Source organism: Phyllostomus hastatus, unplaced genomic scaffold, assembly GCF_019186645.2.
Source record: "Phyllostomus hastatus isolate PE091 unplaced genomic scaffold, TTU_PhHast_1.1 phas_contig_64, whole genome shotgun sequence".
Lineage (NCBI taxonomy): Eukaryota > Metazoa > Chordata > Mammalia > Chiroptera > Phyllostomidae > Phyllostomus > Phyllostomus hastatus.
The window spans coordinates 9617324-9634059 of record NW_025333928.1 but is presented as its reverse complement, the minus strand read 5'-3'; the positions used below and the strand labels follow the sequence as shown (position 1 = coordinate 9634059).

At 42.4% G+C, this 16736-nt stretch overlaps 1 protein-coding gene and 1 non-coding gene across 4 annotated transcripts in view; both read left to right on the top strand.

Moving 5' to 3' along the window:
* Positions 1 to 10437: 10437 nt before the first annotated feature.
* Positions 10438 to 10544, top strand: LOC123825713. The gene has a single exon (XR_006786940.1). It is a non-coding gene; the product is annotated as a U6 spliceosomal RNA (small nuclear RNA).
* Positions 10545 to 11751: 1207 nt separating this feature from the next.
* Positions 11752 to 16736, top strand: part of SGF29 (SAGA complex associated factor 29) — a 29267-nt gene continuing 24282 nt past the window's right edge. The window contains exon 1 of one of the 3 annotated variants that reach the window (XM_045848976.1): positions 11752 to 11947. The gene's annotated coding sequence lies outside the window, so the exon portion shown is untranslated. Of the gene's footprint in view, positions 11948 to 12087; positions 12216 to 16736 lie in introns of those variants that run through there. The other 2 variants (XM_045848977.1, XM_045848978.1) reach the window with 2 other exon arrangements.

Below are 16736 nucleotides of genomic sequence, written 5' to 3'. Positions count from 1 at the left end.
TTAAATTACCTCCCATAAGAGAGCCAGTCCTGCTTGAATCCTGAAATAAATTCTCCTACAGAGATGCTGGTGGCCAAGGGAACATTTTCTAAACAAGGCTCCCTCTGAAAGGCTGGACTCCTGCCAAGACTGCATTGTCCTCCCCCACATTTGCCACGTCCTCCATGTCACAGCACTGCCGTGAGCCTTCTCTGGAGTTCTGCCATGGGACCAGGACCATTAGCCATGGGAGGATGTAGGGTACAAGAGTGTCAATGAAGAGGTTGAAGTGCCGAGAGCCACATGCAGGAGACCTCTAGGTGTGTGTATAATCAGCCATGAGGAATTTTGTTTCTTTCTGCTAGTGACTACTTTTGCCTCATTCCAGGAGATTGCTAGACACACCCAGTATGGTCAGCCTGGAGTAAACATAGGGGCTAGAGCAGCTCTCAGGAGGGCAACCTTCCCTGCAGGAGAGTTGGGATGGGGGAAGGGTTAGGGAGAGGATCAGGGCAAACTTCCTGGAGGCTATGAAATTTGAACAAGAATGACAGTGAGAAGGATAGCAAGACAGGCCCAACTCCAGGAGTTAAACCATCCAAGTCAGGAAAGCCTGGACAGCCTGAGGAATGTGCAGAAGTCTTTGGCCCAAAGGGTCAGGAACTTACCAGCTGAAGGCAGGATACATAACCAAGGCATCTTCTTGACTGCAGAGCTAGCAGATTCAAGAAGCCTGAATGAGGTGAAGCAAGATGTGACAGTATGACCCCCAGTCCAGAGAAACCCTCAAATCTGGCAGCAGCACTTGCAATTATTCTTGGTGTGATATCATCACCTTGAATATAAATGAATGTAGTCTTTCAATAGATGATTTGGCAATACTGATAAGAATATTCAATCCACATGCCCTCTGATATTGTGGTTCCACTTACAGGAATCTCCTACTGAAATGCTCCCCACCTGTTATTGCTGAGAAAACCAAAACAACCTACGTGTCTATCAGTAGGTAACTGATGATCAGCATCCTTCTGTGAAATACTCTGTAGCCATTAAAAAAAAAGCTATGTCTCTAGTTCTGATGAGAAAGTTGTTTATGATATATACTAGAATTTTTTAAAAGCAGATTGTAAAACATTATGTACACTATAATCCTAATTTCTGCGTTAAAATTATTGAACTAATATAGATTGTGAGCAACACATTGTTTTCAGCATAATATAAAGGCCATATATGTATCTTGTTCACTAAAGAAGATAGATGTCCAGATGAAACAATAGTAAAAGAATCTGGAATACTAAATTTTATTAATAGAAGTCTCCCTAGAAATCAGAAAACCCACCTCCATTTAACAGACAAGGAAATAAGAACCACAGAGGGTAACATTGGCCACTCTACTAATGTTTAGGGCATTAACCATGAGGCAGACACTTGCTTGGTGCTGGGATATAAAAGTAAGCAGAACGTGGTACATGTACTAAGGGCTCATTGACAGTTAGTGGGTGATAGTGCATATTCAAGTTTCAAAGTGCACCTAATACAGGATTGTGAGTAATTCCCAGAGAAGGTCATGTGTGAGCTGTCCTGAGGAGGATGAGCAGAAGTCAGGTAGACTGGAAGGTCACATAACAGTGTTCTATGAAGGCCAAAGTTGGAGAAAGCATAGTGCATGTAGTTAACCAAAAGAGTTGGAGGATGCCCTGGCTGGTGTGGCTCAGTGCATTGAGCACCGGCCTGCGAACCAAAAGGGTCACCAGTTCGATTCCCAGTCAGGGCATGTTGCGAGCCAGGTCCCCAGTGTGGGGCACCTCCAGTGAAAGTCAATCATGCACTGTTACTCTTCCTCTCTTTCTCCCTCCCTTCCCCTCTCTCTAAAAATAAATAAATACAATCTTTTAAAAAAAGAGTTGGAGGATAAGGGAATTCTGGTCCTGGGTTTAAGGCAATAGTCTCCTGTCCCCCAGTTCAGTGTGATTATTAAAATACTACCTGTCTCTCTAGGTCTATAGACAAGTATGTGATGATTCAGCATATATATCAATTAAGAGTCTTATCTTCTCAAGTCTTGAATCCATCTCCAGCTTGTACCACTGGCATCTGGGTGCCCAATGCTGTCACTTCTGTGTTTACAGGCTCACCAGGAGCAGTCCTCACTCACTTTCCCTGCTGGGCAGTCCGGCATGTGCTCAGTGGAGTAAACATGAAGAGGTTGTTGATGTCCTGCTCTATGTCAAGAAAATGAGTGGACAACATCTCATTAATTTTTTAATTTTTAATTGAGTTTATTGGGGTGACATTATTACCAGATGGGGTCTGGCCCTGAAGTGGGTTAGCTCTGGGCCAGCCAAGTGTTTGTGGGTTCTTAATTTCATGTACGAAGGAGTTCACAACATGAGTCTAGGTGATTTTGAGAATACATTTATTAAAACTGGGGACAGTGGAATTCAGGAAGTGCTTAAGGTAGAAGAAGCAACAGGAGAGAGTGTAGGTGGGGCTGCTTTTAGCTCACTGGAAAGTCAGAGGAAACAAGGGACCTTGGAGACAGGCTCTAGAAAGAGCACTTTGAGTCCTGTGTCTTGAGGTGTTTTATCTTTCTCTGGCCACCAGGAATCCTAGGGGAGGTATCAGGGGAGGGTCTTAGCAGAACACTCATTAGCTTTCCAGGTGTGTCCTTTATTATGTTGATTAATCAAAATGTGGGTATTGAGGGGTCAGGGTTATTTACTGGTTAATTTTATTTCTTTTTATTTTTTATTTTATTAATTATGCTATTACAGTTGTCCCATTTTCCCCCCTTCATTCCCCTCCACCCTGCACACCTCCTCCAACCTACATTCCCCCCTTTAGTTCATGTCCATGTGTCATAAGTTCTTTTTTTAATATATTTTATTGATTATGCTATTACAGTTGTCCCATTTCCCTCTTCACTCCCCTCCACCCTGTACACCCTGTCCCACCCACATCCCCCCCTTTAGTCATGTCCATGTGTCATACTTATAAGTTCTTTAGTTTCTACATTTCCCATACTACTCTTACCCTCTCCCTGTCTATTTTCTACCTACCATCTCTGCTACTTATTCTCTGTACCATTTTCCCCTCTCTCCTCCTTCTCCTCCCCTGTTGATAACCCTCCATGTGATCTCCATTTCTGTGGTTCTGTTCCTGTTCTAGTTGTTTGCTTAGTTTGTTTTTGGTTTTGTTTTAGGTGTGGTTGTTAATAATTGTGAGTTTGCTGTCATTTTACTCTACATGTTTTTTATCTTCTTTTTCTTAGATAAGTCCCTTTAACATTTCATATAATAAGGGCTTGCTTGGTGATGATGAACTCCTTTAACTTGACCTTATCTGGGAAGCACTTTATCTGCCCTTCCATTCTAAATGAAAGCTTTGCTGGATAGAGCAATCTGGGATGTAGGTCCTTGCCTTTCATGACTTGGAATACTTCTTTCCAGCCCCTTCTTGCCTGTAAGGTCTCTTTTGAGAAATCAGCTGACGGCCTGATGGGAACTCCTTTGTAGGTTACTGTCCCCATATCTCTTGCTGCTTCTAGGATTCTCTCCTTCATTTTTACCTTGGCTAATGGAATTATGATGTGCCTTGGTGTGTTTCTCCTTGAATCCAACTTCTTTGGGACTCTCTGAGCTCTCTGGACTTCCCGGAAGTCTATATCCTTGGCCAAATTGGGGAAGTTCTCCTTTATTATTTGTTCAAATAAGTTTTCCACTTGTTGGTCTTCCTCTTCTCCTTCTGGTACCCCTATAATTCAGATGTTGGAACATTTCAAGATGATCTGGAGGTTCCTAAGCCTCTCCTCATTTTTTTGAATTCTTGTTTCTTCATTCTTTTCTGGTTGGATGTTTCTTTCTTCCTTCTGGTCCAAATCATTGATTTGAGTCCCAGTTTCCTTCCCATCACTGTTGGTTCCCTGTATATTTTCCTTTATTTCACATAGCATAGCCTTCATTTTTTTTATCTAATTTGCAACCAAATTCAACCAATTCTGTGAGCATCCTGATCACTAGTGTTTTGAACTCTGCATCTGATAGGCTGGGTATCTCTTGGCCACTTAGTTGTATTTGCTGTGGAGCTCTGATCTGTTCTTCCATTTGGACCTTTTTGTCTTGTCATGCCTGTTTGTATGAGGGGCAGAGCCTTAGGTGTTCACCAGGGCTGGGCAACCCAGTCGCTGGGTTGTGATATTGTATGTGGGGGCAGGGTCTGAGAGGAAACAATGGTGCTTGCTCCACTCTCTGTTGGACTTCAGTCCCACCACTTCCCCCAAGGAAACTGGGACTTTCTGGTGCTAATTCCCATGTGGGTGGGCTTGTGCACATTCTAGGACCCTATGGGTCTCTCCAACAAACTCTCCTGTGAGGCTGAGAGTCTCTCCCTGTGCCTCAACCCCCACAGGTGTTTTCAATCGGTGTTTTGAGGATTCATTTCCGAGAGCTGGGGCCCTGGGCTGCATGGTCTGTCTCGTTCCCCAACTTCACCTGGTTTGTCTGTGCACTAATGTGGGACTGCTCGGTCAGCCAGCAGCCCTGGGCGCCTTACTGTGTCTGCCTGCTGCCACCCCGCGCCCGGGGTCTGTCGGCCACTGCCTTGTGCACCAGGGTCCACAAGCCTTTGCTGCGACCCCTCTCTGCCTGGCACCCAACTCCGCCCCTCTACCAGACTGGACGAACGTGTCTAACTTCTTGATTATTGGACTTGTATACAGTTCAATTTTCTGTCATTTCTGCTTTTTTTTTTGTTTCTAAATTTTTGTTGTCCTTAATTTGGTTGTGTGCTGATGCACAGTGTGTCTACCTATGCCTCCATCTTGGTTAGTTTTATTTTTAAGGAACGTCATCAAAGAGGGCCCAGAGGGCAGTCTACCCCAGGACAGTCTGGAATTTGTAAAACATTTGCTCCTAAGTGTCCTTGCTTAGGGAAGATAAAACCTTGTGGTTCATTAGCTGGATGTAAATTGTTCAAATTGTTTGGCATTGCTTGATTATTTTGTCTGTTCTCCTTATTCCACTTGTCAAGAAAATCCCCTAGCTTCTTACTATCCTGCCTCAACATTGGTTGATAAAATTATAATGTTTCAGGCATACAATTCTATAGTACATCATCTGTATTTGTATTGTGTGGTCACCACCCCAAGTCAAGTCTCCTTCCATCACCATTTATCCCCCCTTTACCCTCTTCTACCTCCCCCCATCCCCTTTCCCTCTGGTAATCACCATACTGATGCCTGTTACGATGAGGTTTTCTTTCTTTCTTTCTTTCTTTCTTTCTTTCTTTCTTTCTTTCTTTCCTTCATCCCTTCGCCTTTTGCTCACTAATTGTTTAATTTATTGATTTTAGAGAGAGGAGAATAGGGAAGAGAGAGAGAAAGAAATGTCGACTTGTTGTTCTACCTATTTTTGCATTCATTGGTTGATTCTTGACTGGGGATCAAACCCGCAACCTTGGAGTATCAGGATGATGCTCTAACCAACTGAGCAGCAGGGCTTTTTTATCACTAATTTTTTATGAAGATTTCCTGGATAATCTTTGACTGTATAAATGCCAATCCAGGTTTCATATGCTCTAGTTGATTTCAGTAGACCACACCTGGATGGTGATATGCTCCTGGAGCCCCCTATGGAGGACTGGTCTTCAAAGGTGTTATCCTGAGGAATTTCAAGAGGATTGTTGGGATCTGTCAGGGTGATCTTTGAGTGCTTCTTCATGGCTTATTCAATCTGAAAATTACTTCATCCTTACAGAGGAAAATCCATTGAAATAATCTCTTGCTAGGGATGACTAGCTCCTTGCAGGCTAAGTGGGTGGTGGGAGAGTGGGGTGCAGCTGTGAGGGGAGAGCAATGGGATGTGTACCAAAACTCTCACTAAACATCTGTGGAGAATTCTGGTTATATCCTAGAATAGGGTTGTAAAGAACTTTGACTTTCTCCATTACAGATGTTAGATCTCTGCAATGTTTGACTTTTTCACAGTGTATACCTATTTTAGAAGTAGGTGGAAAAGGCAATTTTTAAGTATATTTTATTGACTATGCTCTTACAATTGTCCCACTTTTTTCTCCTTTATCCCCCTCCACCCTGCATTCACCCCCTCCAACATCCGCCCCCCACCTTAGTTCATGTGCATGGGTCATACATATATAAGTTCCTTGGCTTCTCCATTTCCTATACTATTCTTTTTTTAAAGATTTTATTATTTATTTTTAGAGAGAGAAAGGGAGGGAGAAAGACAGGGAGAGAAATACCAATGTGTGGTTGCCTCTCACTTGGCCCCCCCTGGGGACCTGGCCCACAACCTAGGCATGTGCCCTGACTGGGAATCGAACTGGCAACCTTTGGTTTGCAGCCCATGCTCAATCTACTGAGCTACACCAGCCAGGGCTCCTATACTATTCTTAACCTCCACCTGTCCATTTTGTGCCTACCAAATATGCTTATTCCCTGTGCCTTTTCCCCTATTGCTCCCCCTCCACCTCCCCACTGATAACCCTCCATGTGATCTCCATTTCTGTGATTCTGTTCCTGTTCTAGTTGTTTGCTTAGTTTTTGTTTTTAGGTTCAGTTCTTGATAGTTGTGAGTTTGTTGTTATTTTACTGTTCATAGTTTTGGTCTTCTTTTTCTTAGATAAGTCCCTTTAACATTTCATGTAATAATGGGTTGGCAGTGATGAACTCATTTAACTTGACCTTATCTGGGAAGAACTTTATCTGCCCTTCCGTTCTAAATGATAGTTTTGCTGGATAGAGTAATCTAGGTTGTAGGTCCTCACTTTTCATGACTTGGAATACTTCTTTCCAGCCCCTTCTTGCCTTCAAGATTTCTTTTGAGAAATCAGCTGATAGTCTTATGGGAACTCCTTTGTAGGTAACTGTCTCCTTTTCTCTCTCACTGCTTTTAAGATTCACTCATCTTCAATCTTGGGTCATTTAATTGTGATGTATCTTGGTGTGTTTCTCCTTGAATCCAACTTCTTTGGGACTCCCTGAACTTCCTGGACTTGCATGTCTAGTTCCTTCGCAAAATTGGGAAAGTCTTCCTTCATTATTTTTTCAAATAAGTTTTTAATTGTTTGCTCTTCCTTTTTTCTTCTTCTAGTACCCCTATGATTCAGCTATTGGAACATTTAAAGTTGCCCCAGAGGTTCCTAAGACTCTCATCATTTTTTTTGAATTCTTGTTTCTTCATTCTATTCCAGTTGAGTGTTTACTTCTTCCTTCTGTTCAAAATCGTTGATCTGAGTCCCGATTTCCTTCCCTTCACTGTTCATTCCCTGTATGTTTTGCTTTATTTCATTTTGAGTAGCCTTCACTTCTTCCTTTATTTTGAAACTGTACTCAATAATTTCTGTGAGCACCCTGATTACCAGCATTTTGAATTCTGCATCTGACAGGTTGACTATTTCCTGGTCTCTTAGTTTTTTCTGGAATTTTAATCTGTTCTTTCATTTGGGCCATATTTCTTTGTCTTAGTGTACCTGTTACATTGTCAGGGGCAGAGCCTTAAGTATTCTCAGGGTGGGCAACCCACTTCACTGTGCTGTGGTGCTATATATGGGGGAGGAGTCAGAGAGGGAACAATGTCACTTGCTTGGCTCTTGCCCCATTCTCAGTCACTTCCCTTGCTTCCCACAAGCCAACTGTGCACTTGCAGGTGCTGATTCCTGAGTGGGTGGCTTTGTGTACATTCTAGGATACTATAGGCCCTTCTAATAGACTCTCCTGTGATTGGGAGTTTCTCCCACCACTGTAACTCCCTGAGGTTTTTAAAGCCAGATTTTTGAGGCTTTAGTTTTCCATGCTGGAACCCTGGGTTATGTGGTCTGTCTTGCTCCCCAGTTGTTTCTTCCAGCTTATTGATACACAAATGTGGGATATCCTGGTGTGCCAGCCACTTCCTTGTTGCACATCCTCACCACTCCAGGTTCCCATCTCTGCCCCTCCTATCAGTCTGGATGAATGTTTCTTTAACTCCTTGGTTGTCAGACTTCCATAGAGTTTGATTTTTTGGCAGTTCTGGTTAGTTTTTTGCTTTTAAATTTGCTGCTATCCTTCTTTTGGTTGTGCAAGGAAGCGAAGCATATCTACCAATGCCTCCATCTTGGCTGGAAGCTGCAATTTTTAAGAGTTAATTTATTTCATCCCCTTCCTCTACTGGGTTCCATGCATACTATGCCACCTTCTGATATGGCTTCTGCTGAGTGTGTTAGGGACAATACCATTAAATGTAAATAGTTACAATTTTCCCCACCTACCTTCCATGGGAGGTCAGATCCTAAAAGAGAGCCTTCTTTGTTTTCCTCAAGTGGATGATTGGTGGGCATGAACAGGGACACGCTGAGAGAAGTGTAGCTGGCTTTGTGAAGATGGTGCCTGAAGCCACTATGCAAAAAGCCAATTCTGAAGAGAGAGAAAGTAAAGAGGAGGGAGTGATGTGAGCACTGCCCTCAGCAGCAGAAGTCTGTGAAGGGAAGGATTTGTAAAGGGATTGTTAGGAAGTTATGTAACATCCTCCTCATATTCTCAAAAAAACTTCAGTGGAGATCCCTGTGACTTTTCAAGGCTCTTCAGGAAAGCATTTCAAGTGTGATGATCTGAAGCAATGAAACTTAATAGACTAGGAAGTCCCATATTTCTTTGCTGGTCTGTGGCTCTCTCTCAGGAAAGGACTGCTGCCCAGACCAAGGAAGTTCTGGTCAGCACTAAAGTTCTAACTCTTCCCATATGACTAAACAGGCTCCTGGTTTATACCTCAGTCTCCGGTGAGCAGCATCAGGAGTCATCCATCCTGAGATGTTGCTGACAAAATGGAATTTCTGGTCCTGCAGAGCTGTGGACCAAATTCTATAGCAGTCACTCTACCAAGACACTCTCCCCTCAATAGCCCTCCCTGGGCAAAGATTACATCTTCATTTACTCTTTCATTTAAAAAATATTTATATTATCTTCTGGGCACTAGGCTAAGTACTAAAGGTACAAAAGTACTAAAAAATACTAAAGTACTGAAGATACTTCATCGAGTTTATAATGTAACATAAGAGGTAGGACAGACATAAATCAGATTATGTCACAAATGTAAATTGTCACAATTGCAGGAAATCTACACTTGCTTTGAAAGATTATAACAGAGGGTTTGGCCCAGGCAGGAGGCTCTGAAGATGAGAAGGAGATATGGAGGGAAAGTGCAAGGAAATGTGCTCCAGGCTGCCTTTGCAGAAGCCATGTAGGAGAGGAGGGACGTGGCGGGTAGGAGAGACCTGAAGAAGACTGGAAAGGGAAAATGGATAAGAGGAGGCTTTGGGGAAGGATGAACATGAACACACTTGCATTTTAAGATTTCCCTAGGCAGAATAGATGAGGGGAGACAATTTAAGAGACTATTATTCAGTCCTCTTAGTGGAGATATTGCAATACATCCTAGAAAAATCTCCACACGGGCCACAAGGGAGCATGCACGGGGTGTTCACTGTCACAAGTCCATCATCATGGGTCTGAATAACTAAAATGTTATGAAATATTACACAGGTGTTCCAAGTAACAGACTAAATATACACACAGCAACAAGGACAGGTCTTAAAAGCATGGTGCTGAGTGGAAAGAGTAAGCAATAGAGTGAGGTTCATAGCACAATACCACTTAGGTACATTAAAAATACATGCACACTAAACAACACACATGTTTTCCAAAGACACTCCCACATACCACTGGGGAAGCTGGCAAGAGTAGAAAAAAAAAGAAATAAAAGACCATAAACATATAAATCAAGAGAGAAGCAATTGCAGAATGATACTGTGCCATAAAGTGAGAAATGACCCTTGGCCAGGTGGCTTAGTTGGTTGGAGCTTGCCTTACACCAAAAGGTTGCAGGTTTGATTCCCTACTTGGTCAGGGCACATACCTAGGACCTAGGCTGTGGGTTTGACCCCTGGTTTGTGCACATGCAGGAGGCAATCAATTGATCTCTCGATCTCTCTCAAAAAAAAAATCCTCGGGTGAGGGTCTCTTTAAAAATGAGTAACTCAATCTCTGCATCCAGGATTTTAAAAAATGAAAAGATTCTGTACTTCTTTTGCCAAGAGGGAAGGCACCTTGTCCTAGGGTGGATGTGGTAGAGATGAAAAGTGGATCTGCTATGGTATACAAATGAATACATGTAATGCATTTCAGCAGTGCCTGATAAGTACATAGTAAGTGTCCAACAAACTCAAGCTGTTCTTATTTTTATATTGCAGACACTTAGTGATGAATTGAATATGTAAAGGGAGGGAAAGGGTGTTTTCAAGAATTAACTCCGGGTACTGGATTGGACCATTGTTGCCGAGTGGGAGGTGAGAAAATGAAAAGTGACGACCCACAATTCTTTTTGAGGAATTTGGATGTGAAGGTGAGGACAGAGCTATCCCTAACATACGGACAATACTCTAAAACATTTTTTAAAAACTAATCAAGTAGTGCTCACTTTGGCAGCACACATACTAAAATTGGAATGATACAGAGAAGATTAGCATGGCCCCTGCACAAGGACGACATGCAAATTTGTGGAGCTTCCACATTTTTAATAGAACCAGAGGTGTGGAAACAAGGAACAGACTGACAGGGACCAGAGGGGAGGAAAGAAGCAGAAGGGCCTAGTTAAAAACAAGTATACATGACCCTTGGACATGGACAACAGGGTGGGGATTGACTGTGGGAGCAAGGGTGAAAGGGGTGGGCAGGGCAGGGCAGAGCAACCGGGGAAAATTGGGGCACCTGTAATAGAACAACAAATAAATAAACAAACAAACAAATAAATAATAAATATTAATCAAGTAATACAGTTTTATTGTAGGAACAACAGAAATTACAGAAAGATTCAAACAAATTATTTTGAGTTCCAAATATATCCTGTGGAGCAACTAAGGTCCATATTTGACATTGAGGGAAAATAGCTCCTGAGGCCTTTACAAATGCAAACTTTGCGAAATTGCTGGTGGCATAAATCTCATAAAATGCAGAATATAGAGCTGAGGCTAAGTAAATGGTCATCCCATTCATTGAGATAGACACCACAGAAGGAAAAGAAAGTTTGATGGATGAAAATGATGTGTGAAATTTTGGGCTGAAACAGTTTGTGTTGAAGTCTCAGATTCTTCTAATAAATACAAAAATATGGAGGGGATATTATGTGCCAGACACTATACCAGGTACTGGGAACACACAGGTGAACAAAACAGATGATCCTAACCTCACTGAGTTGGCCAGTGTATCAAATAACCAAACTGATAAATATGTCGTCATAACTTCGGTAGGGGTTATGTAAGAAACTATAAGATATTATCACACAAACTATTATAGTTAAATGTTTGCTCATATCCTTAATATGTTCCTGCGGAGGTTCACTAAAAGCACGATTTCTGGGTATACGGATTTGCTTGGTTTTTTAAAAATTATTTTAAAAATTTAATAAATGGACTTCTTTTTAGAGCAGTTTTAGGTTTGCAGCAAAGTTGAAGGAGAAAACAGAGTTCTCATACACCCATTGCTCTTCCTCAATTAACAATATTCTTTTTTAGTTTTTAAAAAAAGTATTCTTTTTAACCAGTGTTACCCCAAGAAATTTAATAACAAAGAAAAATCATTCTCTTACAGAAGTTTTGAGGAATAGGAAAGAATACTGAAAATCTACAAGGACCCTGGTTTGTTAAAATAAGAGTCGGCTTTAGAGTGTGAAAGTGTGTAAAGCAAAAACTACATTTCCCAAGGGGCAGCGCGGCACGTCACGGAAAAAGAACGGCGCGCGTAGAGGGGTCGTCCGCGCAGCGACTCTGCTAGTAAAAGGGAAAAAAGCGCGGTTCTCGACGTGCCGGGAATCTTCGAAAGCCAGCGCGTTATTATCCACAGGCTTTGGAAAGCATTCCAGGGGCAAGCCGACGCGTGCCCTCGCAGTTTCCATCGCAACGAGCTTGTTCAGCCTGTGGTTCGGTAGGTGGGGATGGGTCGCTTTGTGAGACCCTGGGGGAATGGGGGGGAGAGGAGGGCTAGGGTCCTCCCACTGCGCCCCCACTCCTCCACTCCTGTAAAGGCAGTGCGCGCGCTCGCCCGTCTCCCTGAAGAGAGGCGGGGCTCGGGGAAGGAGGGCCCGCTCGGGCCTTTGGGGTCAACCCGTGCGCCGGCAGGTTTCGCGAACTTGGGAAGCAGCCACAGGCGGAGATTTCTGCGGAGGCCAGCGAAGGTGGGGTACTCAGCCCAGGTGCGAGACGACGAGGGCTGAGGATGGGCTCTAAATTCTGACAGTTTTTATCCTGTTCTCAAGATGTGCCCCTTTTAACAAAATAACCTCATTCTCCCTCATGATACCTCCAGTTGCCTTTTCTCAACTCTGTCCCCATTTGCAGCCAAAGCTTCAATCTGTTCATTAGTATCTTTTCTCCAACGAGTCTCTTTCGGCCCCAGTCCAGTCAAGCCTTGGCCCACACCGCTCCACTGAAATAGGTCTTTGTCAAAGCAACCAGTGAACTCCAGGTCGCCAAATTCACTGTTTGATGCAGCCGATCACTGCTCCTTCTTGAAACACCTTGTTCGGATGCCGTGGAGAACATTCACGCCCTTAGCCTCAGCTCTCTCTGGCCTCTCCTTTGCTGGTCCTTGCCCCTCTTCCTTGAATGATTGTACTGTCCCAAGGTCTCATACTAATCTCTTCCCTGCTTTCACTTCCCAGGAGTTATATATTTCAAGGTTTTATATATAAATACCATCTGTTTTGACAACTCTCAAGTTCCCATTTTCAAACCTAGTGCTCTTTCTTGAACTCCAGGCTTTTATTATTGTATATCCAGCTCTCACTGTGCATCTCTTAAATGACTGACATTTTGAGTTTTACCCTTCACCTTCCCCAGTCTTCTCGTTCTTCCTGTTTCTTAGGCCAGAGACCTAGAGTTATCCTTGGTGTCTTTTGCTTCTCCTCTTTCCTCATCCTCCAGCAATCTGTTAGCACATATTTATCCCTGAAGCTTTGAAGTTTCACTACTGGGTGTTTAATTGTAGATTTTCTCTTTGACACTTGGTTGGTCTTTTTTGCCTGAGAATTTGTGTTTTCAGTTCTTTGACACTCTGTCATTATTGAGATTTATCTATTTATCTGTATTCTGTCCTATATGTCCCTTTTAAGAGTTTATTTCACCTACAGATAAGTATGGAACTGTTTAATGTCTCTATCTTTCTAGTTTCCTAAGAGCAAGGCAGAGAATGTCTCTCTCACTGCTATCCCACATACCTGCCATCAAGTAGGTACTTCATAAATATTGTTAAATGAATGGATTTATAAAGGGGAAGTAACTCTTTTCCAGAGGTGGAAGTAGACAATCCCTCTTAGAATATGTTGGTAACAGCTAATTTTTTTTTCCTGAATTTAGGAAGAAGATATTGAATAGCCCAGCCTCACAGTTGTTGCTGTGTTTATAGTTTGAAAGACTGTTTAGGAGGTTTGCAGGATTCAGTTCAGTACTCTGTTTTGAGGACTTAGTAGGTGCCAGGTCCTGTTCTAGTTGCTGGAAATATAAAATAAGTAAAACTGCATCCCACTCTGCTGAGAGCTCAGAGTCTGGCAGAAGAGACAAGCAAGTGAAACAGTCTTTCAGTATATATGTGACAAGTGCAAGAATGAAAGTTTGTGTGTGGTACTTTGGAAGTTTGTTTGTTTGAAATATTTTATTTATTTTTAGAGAGAGGGGAAGGGAGGGAGAAAGAGAGGGAGAGAAACATCAGATGTGTGAGAGATATATCAATTGCCTCATGTATGCCCCCAGCTTGGGACCTGGCCTGCAACCCAGACATAATGCCCTGACTGGGAATCGAAGCAGTGACCTTTTGGTTCGCAGGCAGAGCTCAGTCGGCTGAGCCACATGAGCCAGGGCTGCTTTGGAAGTTTTGATTGCCCTTGGCATTGGGGCAGATGAGAGGAGCCTGGGTGGCTATAAGCAGCTTTGTTCTTTACCCCAGTGTACCATACAAATATTATGTTCTCTGTGTGTCATGGTATGAAAAAGTTGGCAAATACTGCTATAAAAGTGTTAACATTGTTGCCATTTGATTTGGACCCTTAAAGATGAGTAAATTTGCAAACTTCATGGGGGAGAAGAGGAACGATTAAAGGGCATTTCAGGCATTAGTTTTTTGTTTGTTTTTAAGATTTTATTTATTTGTTTTTTGAGAGAGGGAAAGGTAGGGAGAAAGAGAGGGAGAGAAACATCAATGTGTGGTTACCTTTTGCACACACCCACACTGGGGAGTTGGATTGTAGCCCAGGCACATGCCCTGACCGAGAATCAAACCAGTGACCCTTTGGTTCACAGGCTGGTGCTCAATCCACTGAGCCAGCCACACCAGCCAGGGCTCAGTCCATAGGAGTTTTTTGTTTTTGGTTTTAAGATTTTATTTATTTATTTTTATAGAGAGGAAGGGAAGGAGAAAGAGAGGTAGAGAAACATCAATGTGTAGTTGCCTCTCGTGTACCCCCTACTGAGGACCTGGCCTGCAACCCAGGCATGTGCCCTGACTGGGAATCCAACAACTCGTTGGTTCACAGGCCTACGCTCAAGCCACTGTTAGTCCATAGGTTTTTTAGTGACCAACTTTCTGGAGCTGGCAGCTGAGACATGTGGTAGTCACGGACCTTGTTTTTTTTCCTAATTTCCAAATTTGTATATAAAGATTCTTACAAAGGTTTAAAAAATGAATCTCATTTAGATTTTTGATGAATCATTTGCATTGGAAAAAATATTTTATGTCAGTCAGGATTTGTGTTTACTATATCCATGGAGTAGAAGGTAGTATGGTGAACAAAAACCAAGAGAGTTGGGTGTTGTTGATAATAAGGGCAGTTAGAATCCTTTGAGACTTAGGTTGTACAGTCAGAGAACTCTGAATTTGAATCCCACTTCTGCCACTTTTTACTTGCATTGCCTTGATAAAGTCATTCATCTCTCCGAGATGTAAGCTTCCATAGCACTAAGTGAACAGTATGTACTTTGCAGGATTGTTAGGAGGGTTACATAGGATAATCCACATAAAAGTGCTTAGCATATGGTAGATACTTAGTAAGGAATAGCTGTCATTATTTTTATTTTTCTACCTCTTTTTTTCAGGTGCCACAATAAATCACCATCAGTATAATCTAATAACCTAACTGGTAATTGGCAGCTTACTGTAGACAAATGCTTCTATTTGCTCACTATATCCTTGACCTCTTTTGCTATTGAATATGTGAAATTGTGACAAAACTTGAAATTGGCCCTGGCTGGTGTGGATTGAGTGCCAGCCTAAAACCAAAGGGTGGCCAGTTCCATTCCTGGTCAGAGCACATGCTTGGGTCGTGGGCCTTGTCAGAACGTGAGAGGCAACCACACATTGATGTCTCTCTCCCTCCTTCTACCTCCCTTCCCCTCTTTCTAAAATAAATAAATAAAATCTTTAAAAACAAACAAACAAACTGGAAATTGAAAGGAAGAGTGTAGATTTTAGAGTTTTCAGTCGTGGAATCCCAGCTTAAGTATCAGTATTTCAGGAATTACCCAGCATAACTTAACCTATCTGAACTTCAGTTCTCCCAGATACAAAAAGGGTGTGCGTATGGAATTGCTCAAAGGTATTTATTTATTTATTTATTTATTTATTTGAGAGAGAGAGAGAGAGAGAGAGAGAGACGTTGATTTGTCGTTCCATCCTTTCATTCATTCATTGGTTGATTCTTATGTATGCCCTGACTGGGGATCAAACCTGCAACCTTGGCATATTGGGATCACACTCTAATTGACTGAGCTACCTGGCCAGGACAGAATGGCTATAAGGTTTAAATGGGAATCACCTGTGTAAGCTCCAGTAAGAAGCATGGTAGGTACTAGGGGAAACAAGTGTCATTTTCTCCTTTACTTTTTAAAAACCCGAGTGATAAATGTAGATGCTTATTGACAGTGGCTGGATTGATGGTATGGGAGCTGAGTGTAGGGTTTTAGACACCTTGCTCCCCTTTGATTCAGAACAAAGCTCGTGTTGTCTTAAGCCCTATGGAATTAGTTTTAAACTGTTAAGTATAGGATGTTTGGATTTGTATGAGACCTAGGCTGCTAGTAGGGACCAGAGTGCTATTTTAGGCAGGGTGTTTAGCAATTAATATGTGCTTTCATTCTGCAACCTTTGTTCCTAAGTATTACCTCTTAGTAGTCAAACTTCTCGGTTGCAGCTATGAAAAAGCGAACCCAAACACCAGCCTAAGTGAAAAAAGGTACTTATTGACTCTGATTTGAGAGTCCTGGGTATACCAGCTTCAGACATGGCTATCTCCAGAAGACTAAACTATGTCAGCAGTGTTTTCTGTCCTCCACGTTGGTTTCTCTCTCAGGCAGGCAAAAGCCTCTATCAGTTCCAGGCTTTCAGGCTACTCTCTTAACCAACAACTGAAAGAGGGTATCTCTTTGCAGATAGCTCCAGCAAAAGATCTGAAATTGATTTTGGCCAGACTTGGGCCACATATTTCTTCCTGAACTAGTCCTGGTGGTCAGGGAGAATGTAATACTTTCAATTGCTTGCTTCAAAAAAATATATAATAGTACTCTTAAGAAGAACAAAATAGAATCCAGAGTCTGTAGTACATCATTCACAATGTGCAGAACACAATCCAAAATTACTAGTATACTCCTCCTTGGAGCCAAGGTAAGGGACAGTTTCCCAAAAGGAAATTACAGCGCTGTTACCAAAATCCAGAAAAGGTGCCAGG